At 47.8% G+C, this 21,258-nt stretch overlaps 1 protein-coding gene across 2 annotated transcripts in view; it reads right to left on the bottom strand.

Annotated features, from left to right (window-relative positions):
- SH3BP4 (SH3 domain binding protein 4) overlaps positions 1–21,258 on the bottom strand; it is a 76,250-nt gene that overhangs the window by 39,548 nt on the left and 15,444 nt on the right. The gene's annotated exons all lie outside the window — the stretch shown is intronic.

A 21,258-nucleotide genomic window follows, 5' to 3' on the forward strand; every position in this document is an offset into this window, starting at 1 on the left:
TCTCACCCCAGCTGCTTTAAAATTTACGCATGCTCGTGCAACAGTGACAAATAACATACATTTTACTATCCATTGGTGAGGCTTTAAAAGCCTTTACAGGTTACCACTTTAGATTTACACAGGAGGTCTGGTGCTAGAATTACTGCCCATGATCTGACATTTGCGGCGATACTTCATATGTGGGACAATCACTGTCTGCGTGCATGTGGGACCGACATGCGCGTTCATCTTTCTGTCCTATAGGGCTGCATGACCCCCGACTTTCTACTGATTGGCCTTGTGCTGATCACATGCACAAAAAAAAAAAAATATATAATAATAATAATAATAAAATAAAAACACACACACACACACACACAACACTGAGCTTGTGCAGAGTACCCCCAAGGCTCTGTACTATCAGGAGATGGATAAAGAACAGTGCAAGAAAGGGAGGATCAGTGAAGACAGGATCATCCTTTTTACACAATGTACAGGATTAACCCCATAGGTTCCACAGTGAGCGTAACAAGCATGCTTTACTGCATATACAGACTGAATTTACTGTTATTGGTTTAGTAACAGCAAGTAAGACCCCGTACACACTATTCGATTTTCTACAGATTTGTGTCTTCAGCTTTACCAAAACCATGCAGTGCAAGGGCCTGTCTTATTGCATACCAATTGAAACTCTTATGGCTCCTTCACACAGAGGTGTCCGTGTACAGAGCCCACTCTGCTCAGCAGGGGAATCGCTCCATTGATCCTCTGAGCAGAAAGATGACAGGTCTGTCTCTGCACCCTGTGCAGGGATGGACCTGTCAGAGTGCCGCTCTCCCCTATGGGGGGAAATTGGATGAGGAGGGGCCGTAGAGTCCGTCTACATCTGATCCGATGGCGGATTTCGGGTCGGATGTCAGACATGTCACCGCCGACATCCGGCCCTCCATAGAGGTCTATGGAACGTCCGTTCAGGTCCGCCTAAAAAACTGACAGTGTGTGAAAGAGGCCTTAAGGTTTGACCTCATTACATGGTATTGGTAAACCTGAAGACAAAAAAAAAATCTGCAGAAAATCTAATAGTGTGTATTCACATTGCATGCTGCATATCCAATGGATCTAAATACCTGGCTGTGTGAATGGAAGAGCTGACTCCACATCTAGGCTGAGAAAGAGTTAACAGGAGCACCTGTACGTCACCAAATCCAAAGCAGGTGACAAACGTCATTGTGATCCTATAATCAGAAGAGGTCAGGGCAAGGGACTTCTACGGACACAGCACACAGAGGAGCAGGCATGGATTCCTGGATAGTCACACAGTATTAACACCCACACTCTTTGGAGTTAAAATAAACAATTATACTACATGTAATTAAGATCAATAGGTACTTCATTATTCCTCATTTCTGCAGGAGTTTTGGTAATTGTCCCTATAAAACCCTTTTACTACAGCGTTATGAAATTCTTGTTTGGGTTCTAAACAGTTTCAGAGTGCTTGCCAAGTGACCAGAAATGTTCCCTAATCCAGTACAGCTGTGATATCCAGAGCCGGCCTGTGTCACCTACAGACTGGAAGAACCATATGCTGCGCACGTTTAGGAGGTTACAACGGATAAAGAGGCAGCTGCAGACTCTTGACATGCTGTCAGACCTTTCCTTCCTCACTAAACAGAAGAATCAGATCCTCCATCCAATGAATTTACACGAAGAACAGTTGTTTATAGCGGGTTTTATTAAGGATACATGATGCATCTCTTTTTTTTTTTTTTTTTTTTTTAAAGACAGCAATATACAAGCATTAAATATTGTAATGCGTTTTAGGCCAATATGTAATTTTTTTTTACCAAATATATGTAGAAGCGTATATTGGACTGGTTTGCGCAAAAGTTAGAGGCTACAAAATAGGGGATTTATGGCATTTTTATTAATATATATTTTTTTACTAGTGTATTAAAGGGGAGATGTCAGGGGTCTAAACAGACATATCAAAGCACCCGCCCCCCCCACACCAGGATTGAAAAAAAAAAAAAAAAAAAAAGGAAGGAAGGAAGGAGGAGATAGAGATGTGTGTGTATATCTGACACCATCCAGGCCTCATCAGTGCTACATATTAGACCCCTTTCACACTGGTGCCGCCCATAGCGTTTGTGGTAAAACGCCACTATGTGTACGGGTTTAAAGGAATGAGACAGTGCGGTAGCATTTTTTTTTTTTTTTTTTTAAACCAAAAATACGTTGAAGAATACATATCGGCCTAAACCGAGAAAAATAGTTTTTTTAGGATGATATAGCAAAAATAAATAAAAATATATTTTTTTTTTCTAAATTTACGCTCTTATTTATACCACAAAAAAATTTAAAATAAAACAAAAACAAAAACAAAAAGAAAAGAAAAAAAGGGGACATCAGTTTTATTTGGATCCAACTACGCAATTGTCAATTAAAGCGATGCAGTGCCGTATCGCAAAAAGTGTTCTAGTCAGGAAGGGGGGCAAATCCTTCTGGGGCTGAAGTGGCTAGAGATAAAAGTTTGCAGTTACCTCATCACCACTTCTTATAAGGAGTAACTGCCGTGGCCGAAGTTTGCGTGATATAATGGTCCATACAGACCCAACAGCCCCTACTCCTACATGGCTTTCCCAGCCTAGGTTGGATTTCTATGAAAATGCTCCAATTGCTCTACTTGTAATTGTCATCTTAGCCAGGGCTAATTTTCGACACCCCTACTCAGGGAAAAGATCAATATTACAATATTGGCTTGCCAGTAATTTTTGAACTTGTGATTCAATGCCTTTGCTGTCCATACAGCTTGTACAACATGGGGGCACCACATTCCAGGAGGTTCAGAAATCATAACTGCGATATGCAAAGCTTTGGCCTGGGCAACTTAAGACCAACACGTTGCATGGCATTTGGCACTAAACCAACTTTCATTACCAAGCCCAAAATGCACAATCAGCCATGTTCCACCAATGACTAGAGAAGGGAACCACCAGCAAAGCCTCTTGCTTCAGATAGAATCCAAATTAATCTTTTACCTCCACACTTTAGGCTCGAGGAGCCTGCATAAACAATTCAGCTACTGAAACAAAGTATATACAGGCATCCAGCTGCTAAGAAAATGCATAACAGCTAAAAAAATAAAAATAAAAAAAAATAAAATAAAACCCCAAATACACACACACACACACACACACACACACACACACACACACACTTCTGCTCAGCTGAACTTTACTTACGCTGGCCATAGTCAGAACAAAATTTGGCAGATTCAGCACAGACCAGCTGCATTTGATCAACGAGCGCTTGTTCCTGTTCTATAGATTGTTTGATCAACTTCTGCCGAAAAGGGCATGTTGGAAAGGTTCTCAATTGGCAGTGGAACCCATTCATTCAGCCTTGCTAGGACCATATCGTCAGTTTCTTCTTCCAGGTAAGGTTTCACTGAGAATGGCAGCTGTTCAAAAAACAGGCTCCTAACACTTATGCCGCGTACACACGATCGGACTATCCGGCAGACTTTGCAGCAGAGGTCCGCCTGACTTTCGGAAGGATCGGACCTGCCACACACGCCCGGACTTTTGAAATGAACAGACTTGCCCACACACGGAGTAAAGTCGGGGCGTGGGGGTCCCCCCAAAGTCCACAGCAGACCCTTATCCAAGCATGCAGCGCGGCCGGTCAGGAAAGGGGGGTGAGGACGAGCGAGCTACCCCTCCCTCCTCAGCTGTACCAAGCTGTGTGCCCTCAGCATGGGGGATGCTTTGGGGAAAGGGGGGGCCCTGTGGCCCCCACCCCAAAAGCACCTTGTCCCCATGCTGATGAGGACAAGGGCCTCTTCCTGACAAGCCCGCAAACCCCAACAACCAATGGCCAGGGTTATCAGAATTCCGGCCTCCTACCTTATGTGAACCAGTATTTTGTACCACGTACCCCTACCCATTCACCTGGGGGGGGGGGGAAGAGAAACAAAAACAAAAACAAAAAAAAACAAACACCCCACACAACTCAGGTTTTTAAAATACTTTATTATGCCACGTACACACGATCAAACAAGCGGGTGGAAAAGTCCGGCAAACTCAAATCCGCCGGACAATCCCCCCGTGTGTAGCCTCCGGCATACTTTTTTGACCCAAAGTACGGCGGACTTAGAATGTAGTTTTGCACTCCAATCTTCCCGCCGGACTCGCATTTCGGCAGACAATCCGGCCGTGTGTGTGCCAGTCCGCCGTACTTTTGAAATGAGCGGACTTTTCCCGCCCGGAGAAAAGTCCGCTCATTTCGAGCGGGTCTCCAGGTAGGCGGGGCCCGCGAAGGAGACGCCGCTGGCCCCGCCACCTGGTATGGACTAAAAGGGAACCCCAAAAAATAAAAGTCGGCGTGGGGGTCCCCCCCCCCAAAAGGCCACAACAAACCCTTGTCCGAGCACGCTACCCGGCCGGCCAGGAAAGGAGGGGCGAGCGAGCGCCCCCCCCCCCCCCCCTCCTGAGCCGTACCAGGCCGCGTGCCCTCAACATGGGGGGTGCCTTGGGGAAGGGGGGGCTGCGCTGCCCCCCCACCCCAAAGCACCTTGTCCCAATGTTGATGAGGACAAGGGCCTCTTCCCGACAACCCTGGCCGTTGGTTGTCGGGGTCTGCGGGCGGGGGGCTTATCGGAATCCGGGAGCCCCCTTTAATAAGGGGGCCCCCGGATACCGGCCCCCCACCCTATGTGGATGAGTATGGGGTACAATGTACCCCTACCCATTCACCTGTAAAATAAAGTACAAAAAAAAAAAAACACAACACACAAGATAAAATAATTTATTGCACACTCCGGGGGTCTTCTCGCCAGACTCCTCCGCTATCTTCTTGTAGCTCTTTTACTAGCGGAGGACCCCGGCATTCTTCTTCGTCGCCGCGGCCTCTTCTTCCGACTTCGGGGTTCTTGTCCCCCTCTTCGGTTCTTCTGCCGGGCCACCGCGCCTTCTTATAGCTCTTTTACAGGTGGTGGGCGAGTCCGTTCATTTCAAAAGTAGGGCGGATAGTATGGCGGACTTAGTACGCCGTATTAGTCCGCTGAAAAAGTGCCGTGTGTGGGCAAGTAGCCCGTTCGGAAAGTCCGACGGACAGTCTGGCGGGAAGTCCGCCAGACTAAGTACGTCGGACAGACGGCTACGTGTGTACACGGCTTTAGACAGCTCCAGTGGTCTTCTCTTCTTCCGTCTTTGGGGGTCTTCTCACCCGACTCCTCCGCTATCTTCTGCTAGCTCTTTTACTAGAAGAGGAGTCCGGCTTTCTCCGTCGCCGCCGTTCAGGGGTCTTCTTCCGTCTTCGGGGTCTTGTCCAGCGGTTTGGTTCTTCTTGCCGGGCCTCCGCTTTCTTTTTCCAGCATTGGCCCGGTCTTCCGTCATCGCCACCGCTGATGACACAACGCTCTCTCTGGCCGCAACGGCAGGGACGCGTTTTGCGGCGACTTGTATAGGGACAAGAGGCGAGGGTCACCGGGTGATGTCACACGGTGACCTCGCCCCTTATGATCTCACAGAGGATGCTGGGCTGGGCTACATGCTCGGATAAGGGTCTGCTATGGACGTTTTGTCGGCGTAGGGCTTCCCCTTTAAATCCATACAGACGATGGGGCTAGCGAGGTGTCAATCTCGCCGATGGAGGCGGTGACATTCACTTCCTTCGTTAGTTCCGTCTACCTGGAGCCATGTTCAAAATGAATGAACTTTACTCCGTGTGTGGGCAAGTTCGTTCGTTTTAAAAGTCCGGCGGACTAGCACGCAGACGGGCGGATTGTCCGCCAGACTGCCGAGCCTGGTGGACAATTTTGAGTCAAAATTTCTAAGTCTGCCGGACTTTTGGGAACAAAAAGTCAGCTGGAGCCCACACACCAAGTCCGTCGGATAATCCGATCGTGTGTACGCGGCATTACAGCCTAAGCCTTTATCTACTGTAAACACAGGCTACTTTGACCGCCCGCCAACTGTTTTGTTTTCCAGCTGATAAAGCGTTCCTATCCTGAACGCGATTGACGCTCCCCTAACCGCTGCAGCTCAAAATCTATGGTAAAAGCCTTTGTGTACATGGACACATAGGCTTGATGGAGTTGAGTTTAGGAACTTTGGCAATAAAAAAAAAAAAAAAAAAAAAAAAAAAAAAGACAAAAGTTCCTAAACGTGTAATTGCTTGCAATGCTTCATAGACCATGTATATACCTCTAATGAGCCCATGATCCAATCAAATACACCACTAGCATTGCTGTTACCCAAAGTAGAATTGGAATTTGACCTATATGTTAGATTTGAAACAGATACCCCACCATTGAGCTTGACCCCTGACTTGATCAAAATAAAACTGGCCATACACCAAACACCGGTATCAAGCTGTCAAAAAAAAATAAAAAAAAATAAAATCAATCATTCAGAAGACGTTAACTCAGCCTCAAGCGGCATGATATGGCTCAGCTTTCTTTTAGCCCCTGTTCACACTATTGCGATGCGCAGCACATTGCTGTTCACATTACATGCGATGTCTGTGGATGCGATGTCAGCCATACAGATAGTATGGCTGATATCGCACCGCATTTGGTGCAAACATGCGCAGGGCCCTTTTTTCAGGTCGGAGACAGACTTGGATCGCATGTGTGTTCACACATATGCGATCCAATTCATGTCTGATCTGTCAGTTCGCAGTGCGATATACTGAGCTGAAATGGGGGTGTCGTTAACATATAATGACACTCCCCAGCAGTTCGCATATGGCAGTGTGAACTGCCGTGCGTGCCAGGTGCGATGCGGGAACCCGCAAGTGATTCGCAGGGTTCTCACATCGCAATAGTGTGATCCAGCCCTGAGAGAAGATGAGCAGGAGTTGTCAGTGTCAGGAGAGTCAGTGATAGACACCTGCCTGAAACCCTCCGCCTCCTGACCACCCTTGACTATGTGCACCTCTTCAACCCCCCCCCCCCAGCTCACCTACCTAACTGGGAGTACATGGGTCCCACCACCCACCGGTGCCTGATGACCTGATGCTGGAGAGATTCTCCTCTGTCCTGACCATCTGCCCACCTCCTGTCCCTCTGACTTTTTCCTGTGACACTACCCCTTACTTGTCCCTCTGCCCCGCTCCTGTGACACTGCTCCCCCACCTGTCCCTCTGCCCACCTCCTGTGACACAGCTCCCCCACCTCCTGTAAAGCTGCTCCTGATCTGTTCCTCTGCCCACCTCCTGTCCTGCTGCCCACCTCCTGTGACACTGCTCCCCACCTGTCCCTCTGCCCGCCTTCTGTAAAGCTACTACCCATCTGTTCTGCTGCCCTCCTCCTGTGACGCTGCCCCTCACCTGTCACTCTGCCCCCCTCCTGTGACACTGCTCCCACCTGTCCCTGTGCCCCTCCTATGACACTGCTTTCCCCCTGTTCTGTGCTCCTCCTGTGATGCTGCCCCCCCCCCCCCCCACCTGTCTCTTTGCCCACCTCCTGCAACTCAGCACCCCCCCACCCCACAATGTGACTTGTGCTTTCACCCCGGCCATGCAGAGGCTGCTCAGGGTGCCGGTGGTGATGCCTGTATGAGGAGTGCAGGGGGGGGGGGGAATCCATGTGCACGAGGAGTCGGCGAGTCGACGATGGGGAGAATGTCTGTCTGCACATTCTTGGTCCCAGGTAGCACAAGGTCTTGGGCCAGCCCTGCATACAGTAGACATCATACATACATACACAGTAAAGTTGGGGGGGGGGGGGGGGGGGGGGACCAAACACACACACACACACACGAAATCTATTTTTATATTAGCACGTGAAGAGCATTTACACTTTCATCCAAATTCAGGCGAGGAAAACAACATTATGACACCAAATGTGCCAAGCCACCAACATTATATTATATAAATACACAGAGGGTTTCCCTGCTGTGAGTGTTTCCATTAGTGAATATAACAGCCCAGCTAACAGCCCAAGTTAGGACTTGGCATACAAACACATCTTTTCCAACACCTCAAAGTCGCAAATGAATCATGGCACTTACAAACTTGGTTGATAGCCTCTTGTTACAACACTCCGGTCAAAACTGAGAATTAAAGCAGATCTAAACCCAAAAGCAAAAAAGTAATATATTGCAGTTAACCAATTCTTTAGCTATGGATGCATCACTAGTTTTCTTTTATTTTCACCTGGTGATCCAGTCAGTAAAAGGTTCACACATGTGCGGCTGGGGGGCAGTAACACCAGGCATTTGAGCCGCGGTTTTACTGCCCCCCTCCAAATGCCCACCTGAAGGAGGACATGCAGCCACTCAATTGGATGGCATTAGGAACTCACTGATTGGCTTTTGTGTGGCTTGCAACTGATCATTTTTAAGAACCAAAAAAATAAAAACACATTCTCAAAAAACATATATTGGTGGTCATACCGGACAACAGCTGCCAACTCAAAATATATGTTCCCCTACTTGCAAAATATAATTACACTCTTAAAATGTGAAGCTGGGATTTGCCTAATTGACTGTGATAAACAGGAAGAACTTTGGCAATTATATTTTCATTCCTACAGCGAGCACATCGTTCTCTGGAGAGGAATGGAGTTCATGCACAATCCGGAAAGAGCCGAGGAGGGGCAGATTAAGTAAAAAGGTTAATATATTTTAAAAAAGGTTTTGCAGCAACATAACAGGAACAAAAATGATAAGGCCTGATGTTATAAAGTGCCTGTTGATATTTTACGGCAAGTAAAAATGTATCATTTATTAAGAGCCCTGTAATGTGCATCAAACTGTAGACCCCACCAGGTTCTGACGAGTAGCCACCATTCCTGGAAAGGTTTTTGAGAACCCGAGACCCCTGAATGCAACGCTGAACCTTCAGAAAACTAGAGCTGAATGTATGGCCTCTGCAACCTTTCATTGAGGTACGTTTTTTTATTTATTAATTTTAGTTTTTTTAATTTATAAATCAGGGCCTACTTTCCTAAAAATCACACTTTACATTCAGAAGATGCTCTGGGTTTGGAGGGTGAGCAGAGCACACTTTAGCGACATGCGCTCAGTACTGATCAGCATTTGTTGGTGCCCAGCGCTCATTCATAGGAAGGATAGAAAAAACAAAATATTAGGTATACCTTGCAAGGAAATCCTATACATTAGCAGTGGCCTGCCTCCCCATAACAAGACTGCACCCTTCTCTTACTCACAGTTGTCATCCCAGTGAGCGAGGAGGGGGCAGATCAGAGAGCCGCTGACTGACAGTCTGCAGCTCTCTGCTCACAGAGTACTGAGAGCTGAGTGATTGGCTGTGTTCAATAGCTCGGTTCTGAGTGTAGAGGCGCCAGGGGACAGATTCAGCATTGGACCCATGCTGCATCCACCCAAGTATAAATCTTAAGGGTTTTTTTTTTTTTTTTTTTTAAAGAAAGGGAGTAAAAGCACTAACATGTTGCTGCACAGCAATTATCAAAAGTTTATGTATACAATTCCAAAAATACAAGCTATACATCCTAGTCCATAAACACACACACACACACACACACACACACACACCCTTGCACATTGGGCATCTATCCCCTGTGTGTCCAAACCCAGTATTTTAGTGCACCCAGGAGGCGCAGTTGCAGCATTCAGCTAGGTTGCCTGCAGCCTGTCAGTCTATGGTAGATTGATATAAGCTGCAGCTGGATGAATGCCCAGAATGCAGAACATCTGTGTTCCAGGCACATGTCCCTGAAAACATAGTGCCCTGAACACGAGTATTCAGCCCCGTCCAGTCACATGGTTTATCAGCCCGCCAAAGACGGACAGGATGCAGACAGTGGGGCTGGACAGTGCACCCGTGCCTCCCAGGTACACTAAATACCAGGACTATATGTACAGGTGCTAGACATCCAGTGCCCAAAGTGTAAGGCTGGCCATACATTTTAAATGGTCCTTTAGAGATTTACCAAAACCATTTAACATGAGGTCAAACCTAAACATTTCCAATGTGTATGCAATCAGGCAGGCCCTTGGAACACATAGTTGAAGGTAACTCTAAAGGAAATTGAATAGGAAAATTGGATAATTTATGGCCAGCTTTAGTAAACCCAATACAGTTAGGGATTCTACAAACAAATCATAAAGTGCATTTCCCCTTTATTGCAACAAATGGGATAACACCTACTCTATATTTCTTATTCTGGTGCATCTCAAAAAATGAAAATATCAGTAATTTAATTCAAAAAGTGAAACTCAGATTCATTACACACAGAGCGATATAGTTCAAGCATGTCTTTGACGATTTTGACCAGTATGGCTTACAGCTAGTGAAAATCCAAAATTCTGTATCTCAGCAAATCAGAATATTGCACAAGACCAATACATTTTTTTTTTTAAATAGTATTTTTTAATACAGAAATGTGAGCTTAGTGAAAAGTATGTCCATGTACAGCAAGTATCTGCAATTAGTGGACCTCCAACTGTTGCAAAACTACAAGTCCCATCATGGATCTGCCTCTGGGTGTCATGCTTGTGGCTGTCAGAGTCTTGCTATGGCTCATGGGACTTGTAGTTCTGTAACAGCTGGAGGTCCGCTAATTGCATATCCCTGATGTACAATATAGTATCCACTCAATACTTGGTTGGGGTTTCTTGCGCATAAGTTACTGTATCAATGTGGCATCACATGGAGGAGAGCAGCCTGTGGCACTGCTGAGGTGTTATGGAAGCACAGGTTGTTTTCATAAGTTTTCAGCTTGTCTGTATTGTTGGGTATGGAGTTTCTCGTCTTCTTGGCAATATCCCATAGATTGTCTATGGGGTTTAGGCCAGGGGAGTTTGCTGGCCAATCAAGCACAGCGATACCATGATCAATAAACCAGGTATTGTGATGTTCGGCAGTGTGGGCAGGTGCCAAATCCTGCTGGAAAATGAAATCAGCATCTCCATAAAGCTGGTCAGCAGAGGGAAGCAAGAAGTGCTCTAGAATTTCCTGGTAGAGGGCTACACTGACTTTGGACATGATAAAAACACAGTGGACTAACACCAGCAGTTGACATGGCTCCCAAAATCATCAGACTGTAGAAATTTCACACTGGACCTCATGCAACTTGGATTCTGTGCCTCTCCAATATTCCTCCAGACTCTGGGACCTCGATTTCTAAATTAAATGTAAAATGTACTTTCATCCGAAAAGGGGACCACTGAGCAACAATCCAGTCCTTTTTTTCTTAACACAGGTAAGATGCTTCTGATGTGGTCTGTTCCAGGAGTGGCTTCAAACAAGGAATGCAACAGTTGTAGTCCATGTCCTGGATACATCTGTGTGTGGTGGCTCTTGAAGCCCTGATACCAACCGTAGTCCACTACTTGTGAATCTGCCCCAAATTCTCAGGGCTGCAGTTATCCCTGTTGCTTGTGTACCTTTTCCTACCACACTTTTTCCTTCCACTCAACCTTCACTTATAAATGCTTGGATACAGCACTCTGAACAGCTAGCTTCTTTAGCAATTACCTTTTATGACTTATCCTTATGGAAGGTGTCAATGACGGGCCTTCTGAACAACTGTCAAGTCAGCAGTCTTCCCCCTGATTGTCTAACCTACTGAACCAGACTGAGAGACCATTTAAAGGCTCAGGAATAGTGATGGCCGAACGGTTCGCCCGGCGGTCGTTTCGCGGCGAATTTCCGACTTTCGCCGTCCGCGGGTTCGAACGCCTTTTTCCGTCGTTCGCCCCGGCGGACTTACGTGTTTAATGTATACAAGAACTTTAACCTTTCGTGACACGTTTATCATGTGTTACAGGACAACCAATTGAGACATGACAGCTCATGGACACTTGGACATTCCCCCTAACCTATAAATACACCCGATCCGGTGGCCATTTTACATTCTTTCTTCTGTCACTGTAGGGAAAGGATCCTGTGTGGAGTAGGGACAGAGAAAACGCTAGCTATTTGGTACACAAAAGTTCTTTTCAGGACTGGTATAGGTGTTAGGTCAGCAGCCTGAGTTTCTTTTGTCAGTTTAGATAAAGGGACAGAGCGCTGTATGCTGCTATTTTAGGGACAGCTCAGCCAGATTAGTCTTTCTTCATCATCATCATCATCATCATCATCATCATCATTAGCTGTTACTATCAGGTCCACAAAAGAGCTGTTCCAGCTAATCGTTCCAGCCTACTCTTTTTTGCCAATTTGTATAGGGACAGGCAGGAAGCAGTGTGTCAGGCAGTGAGGATAATTTTAAAGACTTGCTGTTACTATTAGTTCCACAAAGGTTCTTTTCAGGACTGGTATCAGTGGTACGGTAATAGGCTTGTACACGTATAATATTCTTTCTTCCAAATATAGAAAGAATATTATACTTGACTGCTGCCCTTCTGCTGCAGTCTGCTAATCATTCACAACTCACTTGTTCCACAAAGCTCTTTATCAGGACTGGTAACTTGGTCTGTCTAGGGTGCTACGGTACATAGGCTTGGGTGCGGTACAGTCTGCTGTTCTGTAAGGACCGCTATCGGTCCACAATAGATAGGGTTGCCGTGCACTACTGCTGACCGCTGCCCTATACTGCAGCAGTCCTTCAGCGGTATAGGGACTGACGCACAGTCTGCTAAACACTAATACACAACCTGCTTGGTCCACAAAAGTTCTTATAAGGACTGGTAACTTGGTATAGGGTGCTACGGTACATAGGCCTGAGTGCAGTACAGTCTGCTGTTCTGTAAGGACTGCTATCGGTCCACAATACATAGGGTTGCCGTGCACTACTGCTGACCGCTGCCCTATACTGCAGCAGTCCTTCAGCGGTATAGGGACTGACGCACAGTCTGCTAAACACTAATACACAACCTGCTTGGTCCACAAAAGTTCTTATAAGGACTGGTAACTTGGTATAGGGTGCTACGGTACATAGGCCTGAGTGCGTTACAGTCTGCTGTTCTGTAAGGACCGCTATCGGTCCACAATACATAGGGTTGCCGTGCACTACTGCTGACCGCTGCCCTATACTGCAGCAGTCCTTCATTGGTATAGGGACTGACGTACAGTCTGCTAATCACTAACACACAACCTGCTTGGTCCACAAAAGTTCTTATAAGGACTGGTAACTTGGTATAGGGTGCTACGGTACATAGGCCTGAGTGCGTTACAGTCTGCTGTTCTGTAAGGACCGCTATCGGTCCACAATACATAGGGTTGCCGTGCACTACTGCTGACCGCTGCCCTATACTGCAGCAGTCCTTCATTGGTATAGGGACTGACGTACAGTCTGCTAATCACTAACACACAACCTGCTTGGTCCACAAAAGTTCTTATAAGGACTGGTAACTTGGTATAGGGTGCTACGGTACATAGGCCTGAGTGCGTTACAGTCTGCTGTTCTGTAAGGACCGCTATCGGTCCACAATACATAGGGTTGCCGTGCACTACTGCTGACCGCTGCCCTATACTGCAGCAGTCCTTCATTGGTATAGGGACTGACGTACAGTCTGCTAATCACTAACACACAACCTGCTTGGTCCACAAAAGTTCTTATAAGGACTGGTAACTTGGTATAGGGTGCTACGGTACATAGGCCTGAGTGCGTTACAGTCTGCTGTTCTGTAAGGACCGCTATCGGTCCACAATACATAGGGTTGCCGTGCACTACTGCTGACCGCTGCCCTATACTGCAGCAGTCCTTCAGCGGTATAGGGACTGACGCACAGTCTGCTAAACACTAACACACAACCTGCTTGGTCCACAAAAGTTCTTATAAGGACTGGTAACTTGGTATAGGGTGCTACGGTACATAGGCCTGAGTGCGTTACAGTCTGCTGTTCTGTAAGGACCGCTATCGGTCCACAATACATAGGGTTGCCGTGCACTACTGCTGACCGCTGCCCTATACTGCAGCAGTCCTTCATTGGTATAGGGACTGACGTACAGTCTGCTAATCACTAACACACAACCTGCTTGGTCCACAAAAGTTCTTATAAGGACTGGTAACTTGGTATAGGGTGCTACGGTACATAGGCCTGAGTGCGTTACAGTCTGCTGTTCTGTAAGGACCGCTATCGGTCCACAATACATAGGGTTGCCGTGCACTACTGCTGACCGCTGCCCTATACTGCAGCAGTCCTTCAGCGGTATAGGGACTGACGCACAGTCTGCTAAACACTAACACACAACCTGCTTGGTCCACAAAAGTTCTTATAAGGACTGGTAACTTGGTATAGGGTGCTACGGTACATAGGCCTGAGTGCGTTACAGTCTGCTGTTCTGTAAGGACCGCTATCGGTCCACAATACATAGGGTTGCCGTGCACTACTGCTGACCGCTGCCCTATACTGCAGCAGTCCTTCATTGGTATAGGGACTGACGTACAGTCTGCTAATCACTAACACACAACCTGCTTGGTCCACAAAAGTTCTTATAAGGACTGGTAACTTGGTATAGGGTGCTACGGTACATAGGCCTGAGTGCGTTACAGTCTGCTGTTCTGTAAGGACCGCTATCGGTCCACAATACATAGGGTTGCCGTGCACTACTGCTGACCGCTGCCCTATACTGCAGCAGTCCTTCATTGGTATAGGGACTGACGTACAGTCTGCTAATCACTAACACACAACCTGCTTGGTCCACAAAAGTTCTTATAAGGACTGGTAACTTGGTATAGGGTGCTACGGTACATAGGCCTGAGTGCGTTACAGTCTGCTGTTCTGTAAGGACCGCTATCGGTCCACAATACATAGGGTTGCCGTGCACTACTGCTGACCGCTGCCCTATACTGCAGCAGTCCTTCATTGGTATAGGGACTGACGTACAGTCTGCTAATCACTAACACACAACCTGCTTGGTCCACAAAAGTTCTTATAAGGACTGGTAACTTGGTATAGGGTGCTACGGTACATAGGCCTGAGTGCGTTACAGTCTGCTGTTCTGTAAGGACCGCTATCGGTCCACAATACATAGGGTTGCCGTGCACTACTGCTGACCGCTGCCCTATACTGCAGCAGTCCTTCATTGGTATAGGGACTGACGTACAGTCTGCTAATCACTAACACACAACCTGCTTGGTCCACAAAAGTTCTTATAAGGACTGGTAACTTGGTATAGGGTGCTACGGTACATAGGCCTGAGTGCGTTACAGTCTGCTGTTCTGTAAGGACCGCTATCGGTCCACAATACATAGGGTTGCCGTGCACTACTGCTGACCGCTGCCCTATACTGCAGCAGTCCTTCATTGGTATAGGGACTGACGTACAGTCTGCTAATCACTAACACACAACCTGCTTGGTCCACAAAAGTTCTTATAAGGACTGGTAACTTGGTATAGGGTGCTACGGTACATAGGCCTGAGTGCGTTACAGTCTGCTGTTCTGTAAGGACCGCTATCGGTCCACAATACATAGGGTTGCCGTGCACTACTGCTGACCGCTGCCCTATACTGCAGCAGTCCTTCAGCGGTATAGGGACTGACGCACAGTCTGCTAAACACTAACACACAACCTGCTTGGTCCACAAAAGTTCTTATAAGGACTGGTAACTTGGTATAGGGTGCTACGGTACATAGGCCTGAGTGCAGTACAGTCTGCTGTTCTGTAAGGACCGCTATCGGTCCACAATACATAGGGTTGCCGTGCACTACTGCTGACCGCTGCCCTATACTGCAGCAGTCCTTCATTGGTATAGGGACTGACGTACAGTCTGCTAATCACTAACACACAACCTGCTTGGTCCACAAAAGTTCTTATAAGGACTGGTAACTTGGTATAGGGTGCTACGGTACATAGGCCTGAGTGCGTTACAGTCTGCTGTTCTGTAAGGACCGCTATCGGTCCACAATACATAGGGTTGCCGTGCACTACTGCTGACCGCTGCCCTATACTGCAGCAGTCCTTCATTGGTATAGGGACTGACGTACAGTCTGCTAATCACTAACACACAACCTGCTTGGTCCACAAAAGTTTTTATAAGGACTGGTAACTTGGTATAGGGTGCTACGGTACATAGGCCTGAGTGCAGTACAGTCTGCTGTTCTGTAAGGACCGCTATCGGTCCACAATACATAGGGTTGACGTGCACTACTGCTGACCGCTGCCCTATACTGCAGCAGTCCTTCATTGGTATAGGGACTGACGTACAGTCTGCTAATCACTAACACACAACCTGCTTGGTCCACAAAAGTTCTTATAAGGACTGGTAACTTGGTATAGGGTGCTACGGTACATAGGCCTGAGTGCAGTACAGTCTGCTGTTCTGTAAGGACCGCTATCGGTCCACAATACATAGGGTTGCCGTGCACTACTGCTGACCGCTGCCCTATACTGCAGCAGTCCTTCATTGGTATAGGGACTGACGTACAGTCTGCTAATCACTAACACACAACCTGCTTGGTCCACAAAAGTTTTTATAAGGACTGGTAACTTGGTATAGGGTGCTACGGTACATAGGCCTGAGTGCAGTACAGTCTGCTGTTCTGTAAGGACCGCTATCGGTCCACAATACATAGGGTTGACGTGCACTACTGCTGACCGCTGCCCTATACTGCAGCAGTCCTTCAGCGGTATAGGGACTAAGAGTTTTGTCACAGGGTGATTTAAAAAATGACAGGCAGAGGAAGAGGCAGGCCCTTCCGCAGGGGTGGTAGGGGTAGGGCAGGAGCAACAGCCTTGAGCCAAAGTGGGAAGTTGCAGAAGGTGCGTTCAATTACTTTAAAGGACGCACCAGACTTGGTTGAGTGGCTCACTCAGCCTTATTCTTCTGCACCCTCCTCATCCTCTCGATCTGCACCCTCTTCTTCACTCTCTGCTATGTGCACCCCCAAAGACACTACCACCAACAACACCACCACCACCACATACCTTCCGCTTGAGTGCAAATGGGGGCCTTCATGCTCCAGTGTTTTAATAGGGACCCCCGTATAAAAAGCATGAGGGTCAAGGACCAGTACTGGGTGGCAACGTACTTAGATCCCCGGTACAAACACAAAATGGCGGAAATGTTACCGCCGTCGCAGAGGGCTGTCAGAATGCAGCACTTCCAGGCCTTGCTTCGAGAAATGCTGCATTCTGCTTTTGCGTGCGCTGGCAGAGGAGCAATTCCCACTCCCAGAGAAGGATTTGCGGGTACCAATCCAACAGCGCCTGCAAGAAGAGGCCGGTTTGAAGATGTGTTGGTGACTTCGGATATGAGGTCATTCTTTCAGCCGACCCATCGACAGGTGTCATCCGGATCCAGCATCAGGGAACGCCTAGACCGTCAGGTGTCCGACTACATTGGGTTAACGGCCGATGTGGACGCTCTGAGGAGTGATGAACCCCTAGACTACTGGGTGGGCAGGCTTGACCTCTGGCCAGAGCTTGCCCAATTTGCAATCGAACTGTTGGCTTGCCCCTCATCCAGTGTCCTGTCCGAAAGGACGTTCAGCGCAGCAGGGGGGATTGTGACCGATAAGCGTACTCGCCTAGCTCACGACAGTGTTAACTACCTCACATTTCTAAAAATGAATGAGGCATGGATCTCGGAGGAATTCAACACATGTGATCAGTAGACCATGTATATGTCTATAAACAATTTTTGGAATCAAGCACACAGACCTTCTTAATTCATTTGGCTCACTTCCCTGACCCAAAAAAGCACACCGTACTATATGCCCCTACCCTCCTCTTTGAAGAGGTTGAGCGGTGTCATATTTCTACTGGGGCTGCTTATTATGAGGGGTTCCCACCATCCCTGTGCTGTGCTGACTTCCTCCTGGGTGTTCTTATTATGAGGGGCTCCCACCATCCCTGTGCTGTGCTGACTTCCTCCTGGGGGTTCTTATTATGAGGGGCTCCCACCATCCCTGTGCTGTGCTGACTTCCTCCTGGGGGTTCTTATTATGAGGGGATCACACCATCCCTGTGCTGTGCTGACTTCCTCCTGGGGCTGCTTACGGTGCTGCTGTCAGCGCTGTATGTCACGGAGCTGCTGTCAGCGCTGTATGTCACGGAGCTGCTGTCAGCGCTGTATGTCACGGAGCTGCTGTCAGCGCTGTATGTCACGGAGCTGCTGTCAGCGCTGTATGTCACGGAGCTGCTGTCAGCGCTGTATGTCACGGAGCTGCTGTCAGCGCTGTATGTCACGGAGCTGCTGTCAGCGCTGTATGTCACGGAGCTGCTGTCAGCGCTGTATGTCACGGAGCTGCTGTCAGCGCTGTATGTCACGGTGCTGCTGTCAGCGCTGTATGTCACGGTGCTGCTGTCAGCGCTGTATGTCACGGAGCTGCTGTCAGCGCTGTATGTCACGGAGCTGCTGTCAGTGCTGTATGTCACGGAGCTGCTGTCAGCGCTGTATGTCACGGAGCTGCTGTCAGCGCTGTATGTCACGGAGCTGCTGTCAGCGCTGTATGTCACGGTGCTGCTGTCAGCGCTGTATGTCACGGAGCTGCTGTCAGCGCTGTATGTCACGGAGCTGCTGTCAGTGCTGTATGTCACGGAGCTGCTGTCAGCGCTGTATGTCACGGAGCTGCTGTCAGCGCTGTATGTCACGGAGCTGCTGTCAGCGCTGTATGTCACGGTGCTGCTGTCAGCGCTGTATGTCACGGAGCTGCTGTCAGCGCTGTATGTCACGGAGCTGCTGTCAGCGCTGTATGTCACGGAGCTGCTGTCAGCGCTGTATGTCACGGAGCTGCTGTCAGCGCTGTATGTCACGGAGCTGCTGTCAGCGCTGTATGTCACGGTGCTGATGTCAGTGCTCTGTATTACGGTGCTGCTGTCAGTGCTCTGTATCTCCTGCACCCTCTTGTTTGCCTACCCTGGTCCCTGACCTTCCCTCTCCTCCATTGCCTTCATTAGCTCCATAGTCCTGAATTGTCAGAACAATTTCCCAAATAAAAAAAAAATGCTTGTAGTTATCGATCCCAAATTCACCTCATACATGTATTATGCTATTGTCCAGGTGGTGGGACTACGTGCTACCCCCTAATAATTACCCCGTGGCCGCAAATTCGACCTAAAGGTTTGCGAAATTCGCCTCCCATTGAAGTCAATGGAGCCCGCGGCGAACGGTCGTTTTCGCGAACGTTTGTGCCCGTTCGCGTTTCGCGTTCGCGAAACGTCCCGTCGGAAGTTCGTCCATCACTACTCAGGAAATCTTTACAGGTGTTTTGCGTTAATTAGCTGATAAGAGAGTGTGACACCAGAAGGCTCCATGCACACTGGAGCTGATAAACTGCAGTTTATTGGAGTTTGGGCGTTTTTTTGTAAAAGCCCATAAACTCCACTCTATGTTAGGCTATGTGTCCATGCACACATGGACGTTTTTCAGCTTTAATGAGCAGTGGAGTTTATGGGCTTTTTTCTGAACGCCAGAAATTCGCGTTCAAAGTGCCGTTTTTCACCGCCAAAAAACGACAAACGCTTATAAACGCGCGTTAGTGTTTGGCATTCTATTTTTTCAATGCATTGTGGGAGTTTGGAATGTACTGTGGGATTTTTGGAGTGTCCTCTGTGTATTTTTATTGAAAACGCTCATAAACGCTAGTACAAAACGCTGTTAAAAGCACGTTTTTCAACCAGCGTTTTCTGCCAGCAATCTGGCGTTCAGAAAAAGCTTTTTTGAGCTTCAGTGTGCATGGAGCCTAAGGCCGCGTACACACGCGGGGACTGTTCGCCCACCTTTGTCCGCTGAACAGTGTTTCGGCGGACAGTCCGCCCGTGTGTGGGCTTTCAGCGGACAGTTTCAGTGAACAGTCTGCTGAACAAAGTTTTTCGGAAATTCCGAAAAACTGTCCGCTGAAACTTGGTTTCAGCGAACAGTCCCCTCGTGTGTAGGCTTGTTCGTCAAACTAAGTTCCGCGCATGCTCAGAAAGGATTTACACGCCGAAAGTTGTAATGCAGTGTATAGGACGTCGTATTTTCTGTCCCGTCGTACGTGCCGTTCACGTCATCGCGCACGGTTTCAGCAAACTGTTCGTTCGTCGTGTGTGGGCAAGTCCGTCCATGCTAATTTTGAGCGGACTGTTCGCTGAAACTGTTTGACGGACAAAGTTGAGCGAACAGTCCCCGCGTGTGTACGCGGCCTAAGTCTACAATATTGAACCTTTCCACAATATTCTAATTTTCTGAGACACTGAATTTTGGGTTTTCACTAGCTGCAAGCCAGAATTAAAATTAAAAGAAAAATGCTTTAAATATCAAGTGTGTAATGAATCTATACGAATTTAACTTTTTGAATTGAATTAACTTTTTGATATTTTAAATTGAGATGTACCTGTACATGTTCTCCTTCGCATAACATATTATAACCAGTATAAAAATTGCTGCTTACCATTTAATACACTTATTTGGTAACTCTAGCACTAAAAAAAATACAAATAATGCTGGCCATAGATGGTTAGAATTTCAGATAATTCTTCTGAACCAGATGAAATGCTAACAGTGCTTATGGAGCCAGGTCAAAAATTGTCTAACGGTCAATTTGCTGTGGCACCTGTTGCCCGCTATCAGTTAGCAAAATACAACAGCCTGGCAAGGATGGGTATTCGTCCATCCATATTTGTGTGAATGAAGGAGTCTGTTAGATTTCTTTTGTACAGCACTCAGGTGTAAGGCCAAATGTAGATCTCATCAGTAAACTAAATTTTAACACTCCAAATCCTTACAAACAGTGGTGGCCTGTGCATTGTGGGCGCACGGGTACCACACCCCCCCTCCCCTCCTCCCTATCCACATGCCTGACCCCTTTCAGGATACCGGGCACATGAATTCCTATGGTGGGGTTTTTTTTTTTTTTTTTAAGCACCTGATTAGAGCCAGAGACTAATAGGCTTCAAAATGGGGTGGGCTTGGGGTGCAGAGAGTTCACCCCGATCCCACCCAATTGTGCAGCCATAGCGAATGAATTTGCCATTGTCACGCTACACTACAGCTGCATCCCACCAATCAGGAGTCAGGTCAGTGACACCTGTTTCACCAATTAGGATCCCCTGGCACTTTGGCTATTGGATGCCTTGCACTGTGGAAGAGGAGACGCGCTGGAGCCGGAGAACACAGCAGGAGAGGAGGACAGCCCCACAAGTCCCACGGCCGCCCCTGGTACCGGGGGGGGACCATCAGTGCTACGCCGCCCGAAGCGGGGGGGGGGGGGGGTAGTGCTGGTTGTTTGCTGCCCCCCCAGAAGAAAAGCCCACCAGCCTCCACTGCTTACAAAGGGTTAAAGATTAAGCAGCTTGCCTTAACCACCTTATGTAAATTTAGAGGAAACTCAGCCTGTCCTTAGCCTATTAGGACAGGCTCCCTCTGAAATTGTTCAGAAAAGCTTGCAGTCTGTCTAATAAAACAGCAAAAAGGTAATGT

This window comes from Lithobates pipiens, unplaced genomic scaffold, assembly GCF_037356315.1.
Source record: "Lithobates pipiens isolate NorthernLeopardFrog02 unplaced genomic scaffold, aLitPip1_a1.2 Scaffold_22, whole genome shotgun sequence".
Classification (NCBI taxonomy): Eukaryota; Metazoa; Chordata; class Amphibia; order Anura; family Ranidae; genus Lithobates; species Lithobates pipiens.